The following is an 11,436-nucleotide window of genomic DNA, read 5'->3' as shown; positions in this document are numbered from 1 at the left end:
TTTTAAGGTTTAAAAAGGTTCAAGATTTTAATTATTTATGAAGCTTAGCTAATTTGCATTTTAACAGTTAATTAAAATTAACAGTTAATTTTCTTCTGTTCTTTTTGATAGGAAAAGTTTTACGGCTAACTTTTTATAAAGAGAAGCGTACTTTTGATCCATCGACTCACTTTATTTTTAGTCGTAGATACGCGAAGCGTAGAAACGATTATTCTTAGGAGTCAGAATATGCAAATTTGTCACTCACTCAGACGTAAACAGGTCGATATGTCAACGGCAGAACAATAGACATTTTTATAGTTCCCGGCGCCATATTGGATTAGTAACCGCGCATACACGATAACGAGGCTGGGGTTGATCTCATTTAAAAATCGACGGGCTGAATTAGAGTCGACTTAGTGTTGCAAGTTTATGCTTTGCTGATGTGACACGTCCTTCCATCGAGTAGTGGAGAAAACCGAGAACTTCTTACAGATGTCCAGGACTTAGAACAAAACCAGAGCGACTTCAGATACGAAGTAACAATGGTAGGGATTTCAGCCCTTGGATGGGCGAGTAATCTCCGTAATTTACCTGAGATGAATTTCAATCAGCTTTACGATTACCCCGTTGTTTCACGAGAATATCGCCACATCGTGTTGAGAAGAACGCATTACAGGAAGTACCATAGAAGCTGTTCAGGATGGCTTAGAAAGCGAGGCAACGGCTGCAGCGCTCTAGGTAGAGGAGATTTGTTATTGCTGCTGTTGTTGATGTGGTACTTGTTGTTGTACCATATTCTTCAGTTAAAGTTGTTCCCATTTTGTTCACCAAGATGTCTTTTAGTTTGCCATTTGTACATTTTATCTTATGGGAAACTATACAATAGAGCCCGTAGAACCACTTGATTACAACCCTTGTTTCTATCAACCCATGAGGAAAACTGTAACTAACAGATGTCATAATATTTTTATACGAATCTGGTTCAGGACAACTTATGCTCGTGATACATTGAAAACCATTTCAGTTTGCGACTCATGGTAATTTATTAGGTGGCAAGACACCATTGAAAGAATTAGACCAAAATATTAGACAATTTAAAAACTCACAGAAGTGACTGATTCATGTAACTTTTCCAAACACTATCCAGAAAACAGATGTTAATACTGAAACTTATCAGGCAGAAGTTATCTTGATCTTACGTCAAATTCTCATAACTTATTTACAAGTAAATGTGTAGCAACTAGAAGGGAGAATTGACAATCAGATCTTGGTATTTAAGGGTTAAAGGAAGAGAACAGAAATGCTTCCTCTCAGCTACTGATCTCAACAATGCTAGTCCTTTACACACATTTAAGTTTCCATGGGTGACAAACATTCAGTGAATTAATATTCCCATTCTTAGCACTCAGAGGCCTTCCTACTCAAAAGTTTGCTATACTAGTTCTTATTGCATGTGTTAACCAATGTTATGATATAATTTTGCAATGTAAAGAAGGTACTTTAAAGATTGAGAAATATATCCAAATAAAGATATTTTATCCTGTTATAGATACCATTTGATTTGCTTGAAAGAGAATCTTTCAGACCATCGAAATGTATGAGAAATTATTTTTTGTGAGACTTCTATCAAACTTTTTATTATGAGGACAATTTTGTGAATAATAAAATTTAGTGTCATAGTTCATCTCTTTGTCAAGAACTCTTTTAGTTGTTGAAACTCACTTTTTTCTTTTTTTCAATTTGAAGCATCGAATTGATTGATACATAAAGCACACAAAATATTTTTTGAGAGTTCCATGTGGCATCCATTGTGGATTGCTATGCTATCATAAAAAACAAAAACAACAACTACTGAAAACTTCTTTTGTCACAATTGCTACCAAATTTGAGTCAGTTTCCTGGGTGTGCCAAAATAAGTGAAAACTCTGAAGATACAGTGTCTTGGTTATTTTATTAAAAGCAATTACTTTCCAAGAGTTTCTCTGCTTGGAGTGTTTTAGTGAAGCCTTGTAGTAAACAAGTGATTAGCACTGAACTTCTTGACTTGCTGCCGAAATAAAAAATACTCTACGGAACTTAAAAAAATTCAGGCACCTACTAGAAAATTTGTACTAATTTTGCAACAATAGTTACGCTCATCCATAATTTACAGAAAATAAGATAAGTATAGAACGATAAATACTTAGCAAAAATACATGCCTGCGTGCATAAACTTGAAGAAGTGAAAGCACGTAGGCAAACCATTGGGGCCATAAAATGTATTTGAACAACCAAAAGCGGCACACTGCTTTCCTTTCTTTTTTGGGAGAAAAATTAGCTTTATCGAGATTTCGGCTAGGACCATCCATTTTCCTTAAAAATCGAACAATTTTACTGCCCACGTACGAATTTCACCAAAAGCACTCACAGAGATTTAACGCGAGTCAACCCCAGCCTCATTCTCACGTGTGCGCGGTTGCATTTCCAATATGGCGCTGGGAACGGTAAAAAGGTCTACTGATATCAACTTTTCGAAATAATACCGGGACGCGTCTGTTGACTTTCCGAAGTAAATGCCACGACGGTGAATTAGAATTCGTCTTTTCTTCGAGAAAGTTTCGACGTATACTCGTCGCAGTAAGCATGTGGTAGTAAGCTGTGTAGACGCTGAATGCGAGGAGTCTTTGACCTCTCAAGACGTTTGCGCGTCGATCCTCCAAGCTCACAGGGGGTTTATAAATAGTGAACCTTACCAGCGAAACTTTGATCGAACTCACGAGGGAACCTATGAGCACTCGAACATAAGGTTAAACAGAGACATTAGAAACATGTAGCAGTAGCATAACTGATCAGTCCATAATATCCAACCAAAACACTCTTGTGGCCAAGCCGAACGAAACGCAGTCAGAAGACTGATCTGATGGTCACAGAAATCATACAGGATCGAAGAAGTAGGTCTAAGTCCAATCGTATCAGCAAAGGTGTCCGTCGTGATGGTGAACCATCAAGATTGCCGTGGAAAAAAATTCTGAACTTACTGAACTAGAGTGAAGCAATTAAGAGGTATGCTAGGTCTCATATTGTGCAAAGTTTACCACATTCGTCAGCGTTGAAAACGATTTTATCGCTTGATTACCATCACTATCTTAAAACCAGAATGTTTAGAGGTAAACCAGTTGGAATCACTCGTGCATAAGGGTTAAGGTTGTATTTTGCTAATAGTCTTGTTTATATTTTCAAAACAAGAACTGCAAAGCATAAAAAGACGTGAAGTATCAGTTATTTTTCATAATGAATTTGTACTTGTTGTTCAATGTTATTCCATAAAGTATTTTGTTTCAAAGGCAAAGTTACTTACTTCAGGAGATATCGAGTTAAACCCGGGACCTGTTACTCAAGGAAATAATCCAAACCATCTTAATTACCTTAAACGTCCATGTAAAAGCCGCATCCGTAGATAAGCTGCACCCCTCGATTTGGAAGCACAGAATTTGGAAAAAAATAAAACCAATACAGTTTGAAGTTTCGGTAGAGTTGTATTGCTACAAACAATCAAGGTTTCGAAACATCGATATAGAAGTTATGGCTATCAAGGTTATGGCTATCAAGGTATTGCTACAAACAATCAAGGTTTCGAAACACCGATAGAGAAGTTATGGCTATCTTTCACATTTATCAAGTCTAAAGAAAGCGAAATTTTATTTGTCCTACCTTCTTTTTCATTGGGATTTACACCATCTTTAACTTTAAATGCTCTTTCGATCCGATTTTTCAAGATTATCACTTCGAAACACGCCATAAAGTTGAAATTCCCTCGGCATTGAAAAACAATAAACAAACAAGTGTAATTTTACAATCTCGATTACCTCAACATGGCTAGAGAATATCAGATGTTCGTGGTGCAAGTGATTGTTTCTTAAGAGTTGTGTTTCATCAGTTGTATGGTAAACCTAACTATCACATGAATGTTCGTAGTACTGGTGTTTAATATATCACAAACAATCCAGAAAGATTCATCAAAAGTAGTACAGACCATTCGTGGCCAAGGTATTTAGCCAACATTTCGCACCAGGGTACATGGGCTAATACACATGTTATACAAGGATGGAGCAAGTTATTCATTCACAACCTGAAGCACATTCATACAAATTTTATGTCAGAAATCTGCTGTAGTATATGATTTAACGGCAAAAAGTTAAGTTTAAGGAATGGTGTAGGTCAAACAATAGCCAAAATGTGAATTCTAACTGTCCATCCAACATTACCCTAGCAGTTAAAGGTAATTCTGAGTAGTTTCAACTCTATCCGAGGGTTACCCGCTGGCTGCCTATGTTTACATGTAAAAGTGTATGTTTTTGTAAAGAGGAGTTTACTTATCTTCAAAACTCATTCAAAGGTAATGTACCCATGATTTATTCACAGTGTCCTTTGATTTCAAATTTGATCAATTCTTGTGAACACATAAAATGATGCCTTTCTTGTACCCCCTGGAGTCATCAAAATATCTGCACAAAAGACAGATCCCAATTGGTTTATAGATCCTCTTACAACAGAGGAACTTTAGGGACAAAACTATTCTTAGGAGGGTAGGTGGGGGAAGGATCTCTCACACAAGTCCACCGCATGACATGGATGGTTACAGGCAGTTCAGGTGTCAATGGGAGCAGAACAACAAGTACTTTGTATAGCTGCATGACAACTAAGCTTAATCAAATGGAATATCAGGTTACATGCATTTTTTCCTACACTCTACCAACTGAATTTGAATGATTAACCCCACTCAGGTAAATGTAGCCTGTGTGGGAAGGTTCTTAACCCTTTAACTCCTACACCAAATTTGTAATTCTCCCTACTGTCAACCATATAACTGTTATAATGTTAGTTCAGACAATTGAGTATTGGATCAACTACTTATCCCCAAATTGATATTTTTCTTCATTCTCATCACTTGTCTGGTTGATATTGTATTGACATTGTAAGGAGAGATTCTGTCTCTGTCACTCATGGGAGTTAAAAGGTTAAGAGGGGAATAGGGGTGAATGGAAAAAAAAAACTCTATTTTCTACAGTGCCTTTTTATAGTCTGTTTGTGACTGACAAAACCCCTAACCATTCACCTGAAAACCATGTGATCCCCCAAAATAACCACCAACCCCCCTCCCTTAATGATAAAATGATAACTGGTTGCTTATTCTCAAGGTCTGCTATTTATTTCCTGTAATTTAAGTGTTCATGTCTGGCCCTAACTTAACCCTTTAACACCCAAGATCTCATTAGTGATTCTCTTTACTGTCTGCCATACAGTTCTTGTTATGTTAGTTTGGAGAATATGGTATTAGATCAAGTTATAATCCCCAATTGATATTTTTCTTCACTTTCATCACTTGTCTGCTTGATATTGTAAGGAGAAATTCTGTCTTGGTCACTCATGGGAGTTAAATGGTTAAACACTTGATGTTATTCAAAATTGTCATCTACCAGACAATCTGTTGACAAAGTGTAAAAGAAGGAGTAACTTAATGGCCACTTTTGACAGTAAAAGTGACAAATCTCCCGAGAAAAACTGATTTCCTTTGAGTGACTACATTACAAAGAGAAACATGATTTTGATTCATTAACACACTTTTATTTTCCTTTCATTTAATAGCTAAAGCAAAAACTCACATTTTAAAATCCCCAATACTGAAATTAAAGCATAATCATTGCTTTATGTTGCATGCAGCGTTTTCCTTGAGTAGAGTGGTTCAGTGTCTTTATTGAATGAAGATGTATCCAAATTCCTTGATATTTTTGTCTCTGTTGTCTGCACTCCACAAAGCTCTGTTTCCACACGTGTTTTCATATCTTGATCCTCCTTCACCAGATCCGATTCTGGAATCATGGGAACTACAATCATCTTGTTCATTGCCATTGACACCCATTGCAAGAACCTGGTTACCCCATCAACCTTCATGCCATGACATATCTTGGTGAAGGAAGTGCTTCAGTAGGTTGGAAACAGGGTCTCCAACTGATCCAATCTGGTGACTCCATTTTTGAGACTGGAGACCCGAAGGTAACTGAAGGTTTCCTGCAAGATAAGGAAATCTTCAACTTAGTATCCATTACATTGGTATTACTTCACTTTGTTCTATGAGTGGTCCAGCAAACTTGCACTAATCTCTCACCTGGTCAGATGTGATACTTAACCCAATCATGATTTAACCCTTAAACCACTAAGAGCTGACTAGCATCTAATTTCTCCCTACATTATCAACCCTTGTTCATGTGATTTGGTCAGAGAATGAGTATTTCAACCCCAGAATGGTGTACAAAAGAATTTTACCCTCATCAAAGTTTACTGTTTCCATCTCTCTTAACCCTATTAAATCCCATAAGTGACCAACACAGAATTTCTCCTTGTGATATCAATACAATATCAAGCAAATAAGTGACAAAAATAAAGAAATAATATCAGTTAGGGGATTAGTAGTTGATCCAATACCAAATTCTCAAAACTAACATCACAAGAACTGTATGGTAGACAGTAAGGAGAATTACTAATGAGATCTTGGTGCAAGATCTGAACTTAAAGGTGAAATGATTGACAAGTTGACTCTGACATACAATCAAACTCGCCAAGCTGTGATTACAAGGGAATTGATTGAGATCATCTCAGGAGCTGCTGCACTGGATAAGATTGAGAACTTGTTATGGAAATGATGTCTTAAGTAATGTTTGTAACTGTTGAAATAAAGAAGCCCTTGGAGGTGTGTTTTCATCATTGACAAAATTTGGTCTTAAATTGTACTCACAATAATGCGTATCAAGTCATCTCAACTAAGGACAACTAGGCTTATTCAAGTGGAATTTCAGGATACAGCTGCAGGACAACTAAGCTTATTCAAATGGAATATCAGGCAACATTGTAAATGCATTTTTTCCTACATTCTACTACTTGAATTTCAATGATTAACCCCTATCAGGTAAATGTGGCTTGTGTGGTGAGGTTCTTAAGAAGGGAATGGGGGTGAACTGGAAAAATACAAAAGAAAAAACACTCAATTTTCTACAATGCCTCTATAGTCTGTTTGTGAATGACAGATCCCCTCACCGTTCACCTGAAAACCATGTGATCCCCCCAAAAATCATCTCTATCTATCAGATAAGTTTGAGTATTCTCATTACCTGATTGTTGGACAATTTATGGATATTATAGGGAGAAGTTACATGTTCATCACTTCTGGGACTCAAAGGGTTAAAGGAGAAGTAACTTAATGGCCACTTGTGAGAGTAAAAGTGATAAATTTCCCAAGAAAGGCAGATTTTCCTTTGTGTAACTACAATGCAAAGAGAAACCTGTCTTAATTCACTGACCCACTTTTACTTTCCCTTCATTTAACAGCAAAAGCAAAAACCCATATTTAACCCTATAACTCCCACAAGTGATTAACAAGTAACTTCTCCCTATAATATCCAGTCATTATCCAGTAAAAAGTTAATGAGAATACCCAAACTTATCAGGTAGAAGTTGTTATCTTGAACTACCATCAAATCCTTATAACTAGCTTACAAAAAAATGTGTAGCAGCCAGAGGGGAGAATTGACAATTGGATCCTGGGAGTTAAAGGTTTAAAATTCCACCTGAAATTAGAGCATGATCATTACTCCATGTTGCATGCAGCTTTTTCTTGGAGCAGAGCAGTTCAGTGTCTTAAATAAAGAAAAATGTATCCAAATACCTTGATATTTTTGTCTCCATTGTCTACCCTCTACAAAGCTCTTTTTCCTCATGCATTTTCATATCCTGATCCTCCTCTGCCATATCCGATTCTGGAATAAGGGGAACTGCAAAGGATGTGCTCCAGTAGGTTGGTAACACAGTCTCCAAGTGATCCAATCCTGTGACTCCATTTTTGGGAGGAACTGAAGATCTGGAAGACCACGCTTTTGAATCGTAACTTAAGGTGTCCTGCAAGATAAGGAAATTTTCAACTTAGTATCCAGTGCATTGGTATCGCTTCACTTTGCTGTATGAGTGGTCCAACAAACTCACATCAATCTCTCACCTGGTCAGATGTTATACTTAGCCCAATCATGACTTAACCCTTCAATCACTGAGAGCTGACCAGCATCTGATTTCTCCCTACATTATTAACCCTGAATCAAACAGGAATATCATGAGAATAAAGAAAATAATCTCCAACTTAAGAAGCTCTTGATTGCTGAACAAATCATTCTTGTATAAATAGAATATTATGGAGAATGTATATTGTGATGTTAGGGTGCAGAAGATTAATCACTCAAGTCTTCCTGCTCTTTGAAAAGTAGGCTTTGTTTGTGTCTTGATTTAGAGTTATTATTTAGTCATTGTGATTGTTTTTTTGTGATTACTTTAAATACTTAATAAAAATGTGCACCACATTTAAGAGTTACTCTCTATCAAAGTCACAAAAGGCTGAGCCATGAGCTTAAGAAAATCTCAGAGGATATCCTTGTTTATAAAAAGTGCCATATAAAGTGCCACAATATCTTTACTGTATCAAGACTAGGAAAGCATTTTGACCAACTGCATTATATCTAGGATGGTTTAATGTGATCTCCTCTAAAACAAAACAAAACAAAAACTGACTCAAAAAAGGCATTTAAAACAGACAGGAGTGGGCAAAATTAGAGGGAAGACAAATTTAGTAACAAAAATGTAAAAAAACTATGCCCCCATTAAGACCAGTCATAATTTATTGCCTTAAGTTTCTTTTGAAAATTGAGATTAATGCATTATTTAACATTCTTTATTATAAAACAAATAGAGAAGCCTTGACAGTGCTTTGTTCTGTTGTAAAGCACTTAAGAAGTGGCTTGAGGACTCTACCACTTCCTTCATGCTCTAGCAGCTTCCAACATGCTTTACAACAGAAATAGAGCACAGTCATGGCTTCTCTATTTGCTAAAGAAAGGGAGGACTATAAAAATTGACTGCTAGTGTAGGGGAAGAGATGGCAGATTTTTTGCCATAAGTAATGGAATTTAAGTAGCAAACCCCTGTGTGTGTTGGTATCGTTTTGGTTCCAATGTCATTAGTAGATATCATTGCTTTAGTATGATGAGAAAGAAAGCAAATTTCCAAGTTGTTCATTTACTTGAATCTATATATTGTCCAGTTGAAATCTACTGATCTCATTCTTGTTCCTATGAGCACTTCGAGGAAAATAACACTTGCTGTCAAAAGATAACTGCTTTGTGAGATGTACTGGTAACCACTTGTGATGGATAATTATTTTAAAAGATTTTAAAGTCGAGTTTGATGCGGACCTTATTTAGTTTTACTTGCAAAGTAGTGAAATGGAAAATAAAAAGCATAAATCAGTCATGGCTATATGATCATTAGTGTGATGGGCTTATAACAAAGGGAACACTTAATGTGCGAACCTACCTCCACCGATATCGCACAGCTCGTTCTTGTTCGTCAAACATCATACGTTGGCAATTTCAAGGAGTTCTTTTAAACAGAAAGAGTCACTCTTCAATTGTGGGGCAGCTGCAACTCAGTGTTTTCAATTACATATTCAAAGTACTCTTGGTAGATACTTTTCTCCTCTTCGTGCGTCAGGTTCTCCCTCATGGATTAGATCTCATCATCCAGGATTGGGTGAAGTAGGCCATCTACTTTCCATGAAGCTCTGGGAGAAAGAATAGTTTATCCGGTCTTCCACTGATAGTGTCATGGCTACAGCCCCTTATTAAATGTGTGTACCAGTGTTGTTTAACTTTATCCAGTTCATCTTGAAGTAATTGAGCGAAAGAGAACCAGAGGCATGCCATTTGAATCTCATCTCCTGGGTTAAAGATTTCCTGTTCCATAGGGCACTTAATGAAGTTGATCCACCAAACAGACCTAATTCTTCTGTAAAATGCCCACTAGCTCTAAATCCTTTGGTTTGCCAGGGTGGCTCATACTTATGCGCTTCTGCATCTTGTCGAAATGTACGTTGCATCGTTACAAAAATGGCGCCTTAATTAGCAGGACAGACCTAGTCCCAGGTTCCGATCGCTTTCAGTGACGGGTTTAGTTACCAGTACTTTGAAATTTTGATTTTGGTGTGTTTTACGCTTTAAGAGGATTTCTATCTTCATCAGACCAATCTTAAAAGGCTATTTTTATCAATTTGCTACAACCAACTGACCAATAGCAATTATTCTGTTTACAGTTATAGAATTATCCGCCTTTAGTAATGCATTAATAGAAGACTTTTCATTGAAAGCATAGTCAAGGCCACTATGGCGATAATCACCTTCAAGCGAAAACCAAGACATCAGGTTCTTGCAATGTCAATAGAGCCTTCTCCCCAAAGGTATGCTTTTGACACTCAACCACCCTCCAGTCATGGAGTGTTAGCCTAGTGTCTGTGGTGTGAAAAGGGTACAAGCATAACCACCCATCCTGTAATGCAGGCAGTCAAATAAGATGAATAAGACAAGTCCCTTCTAGCTTCATAGAAAACTGCCAGTTGGACAAGGGGTCCAATAACATACCCACCCCTAGAGCTCTCCTTACAGAGCCATTTTCAACCCACCCTTGGATAGTGGCTGGCTGCATGCAGGGTACTAAGCTTGACGTTAAGCCCTCTGCATTTTTATCGGCGAGTATGGCTTGATGGCGGGGTATGCTCCTAACCCTATCCATCAAGATTTTGCTGCCCCCCTCTCAGCCTACTGCTTTGGACTTTCAACCGCCCTCCAGCCACAGGGTGTTCACCCACTAACTGAGCTCTATCAAAGCATGAACCTGACTGTCAATCTTGCAATATATCGGGCATGTTTTTGCACTTCCTCACTCTTTGCTAATCTAATGGCCGCATACACTGGCAAAGCAAAATCTTACCATACCATTTAATTCCTCTTTGCAACATCTTCCCGCTCAAGTCTTGTGCAAGTTGCTACAAAACAATCACATAAAAACAATCAAACTACATAAAAAATATAGCATTCAACCATTTCCTTCAAAGAAAACACTCTAAGTGGTCTCTTACAAGCCATTAAATTAAACCACTCGCACAAGTATAGACACGATAATAATTATATATTGCACACAGTTTTAAAAAAATGAAATTTAGAATACAATCATCAAAATAATAACTATGGCTTTTATTTATTTCAGTCACCTGAAATAAATCTTTGAGTTTAGAATTTTAGTCTGTCACGTTGCTTCCAACGGAGCCAGTACAGGATTGTCATGGAATTTAATTCGATTTTCAATCGTTAGGGATCGAAGATAGAAATACACTGCTTCGATTCAGAAATAGCCCCACAGTGATGTGAAAGATCTCAAACTTTATATGGGAGTACCACCCATCAGCAATCTTCTTCACTTGCTAAGATGGACATGGCATGCATGAAGTCTCTCTCTCTCTCTCATTATTTTCGTCTTTAGGAATATCAAACTAGTATACATAGCTAGGAAAATAGCTTTGATTCAACATGATGTCAAAGATACAGA

The 11,436-nt window shown here is 37.2% G+C and overlaps 1 long non-coding RNA gene across 2 annotated transcripts; it reads right to left on the bottom strand.

The window, feature by feature from the left end:
* Positions 1-4,485: 4,485 nt before the first annotated feature.
* On the bottom strand, positions 4,486-10,878 carry LOC136284286 (uncharacterized). 2 transcript variants are annotated; one of them, XR_010719118.1, is made up of 4 exons: positions 9,373-10,863; positions 7,682-8,099; positions 5,625-6,030; positions 4,486-5,446 (listed from the first exon to the last, which is right to left on the bottom strand). It is a non-coding gene; the product is annotated as an uncharacterized lncRNA (long non-coding RNA). The 2 variants fall into 2 exon arrangements; XR_010719117.1 differs by lacking the exon at positions 4,486-5,446 and having other exon boundaries at positions 5,894-6,030; positions 9,373-10,380; positions 10,827-10,878.
* Between the last annotated feature and the right edge of the window lie 558 nt (positions 10,879-11,436).

The sequence above is a fragment of the Pocillopora verrucosa genome, chromosome 11 (assembly GCF_036669915.1).
Source record: "Pocillopora verrucosa isolate sample1 chromosome 11, ASM3666991v2, whole genome shotgun sequence".
NCBI classification, from domain to species: Eukaryota; Metazoa; Cnidaria; class Anthozoa; order Scleractinia; family Pocilloporidae; genus Pocillopora; species Pocillopora verrucosa.
This window is presented reverse-complemented; position numbering and strand designations above follow the sequence as displayed.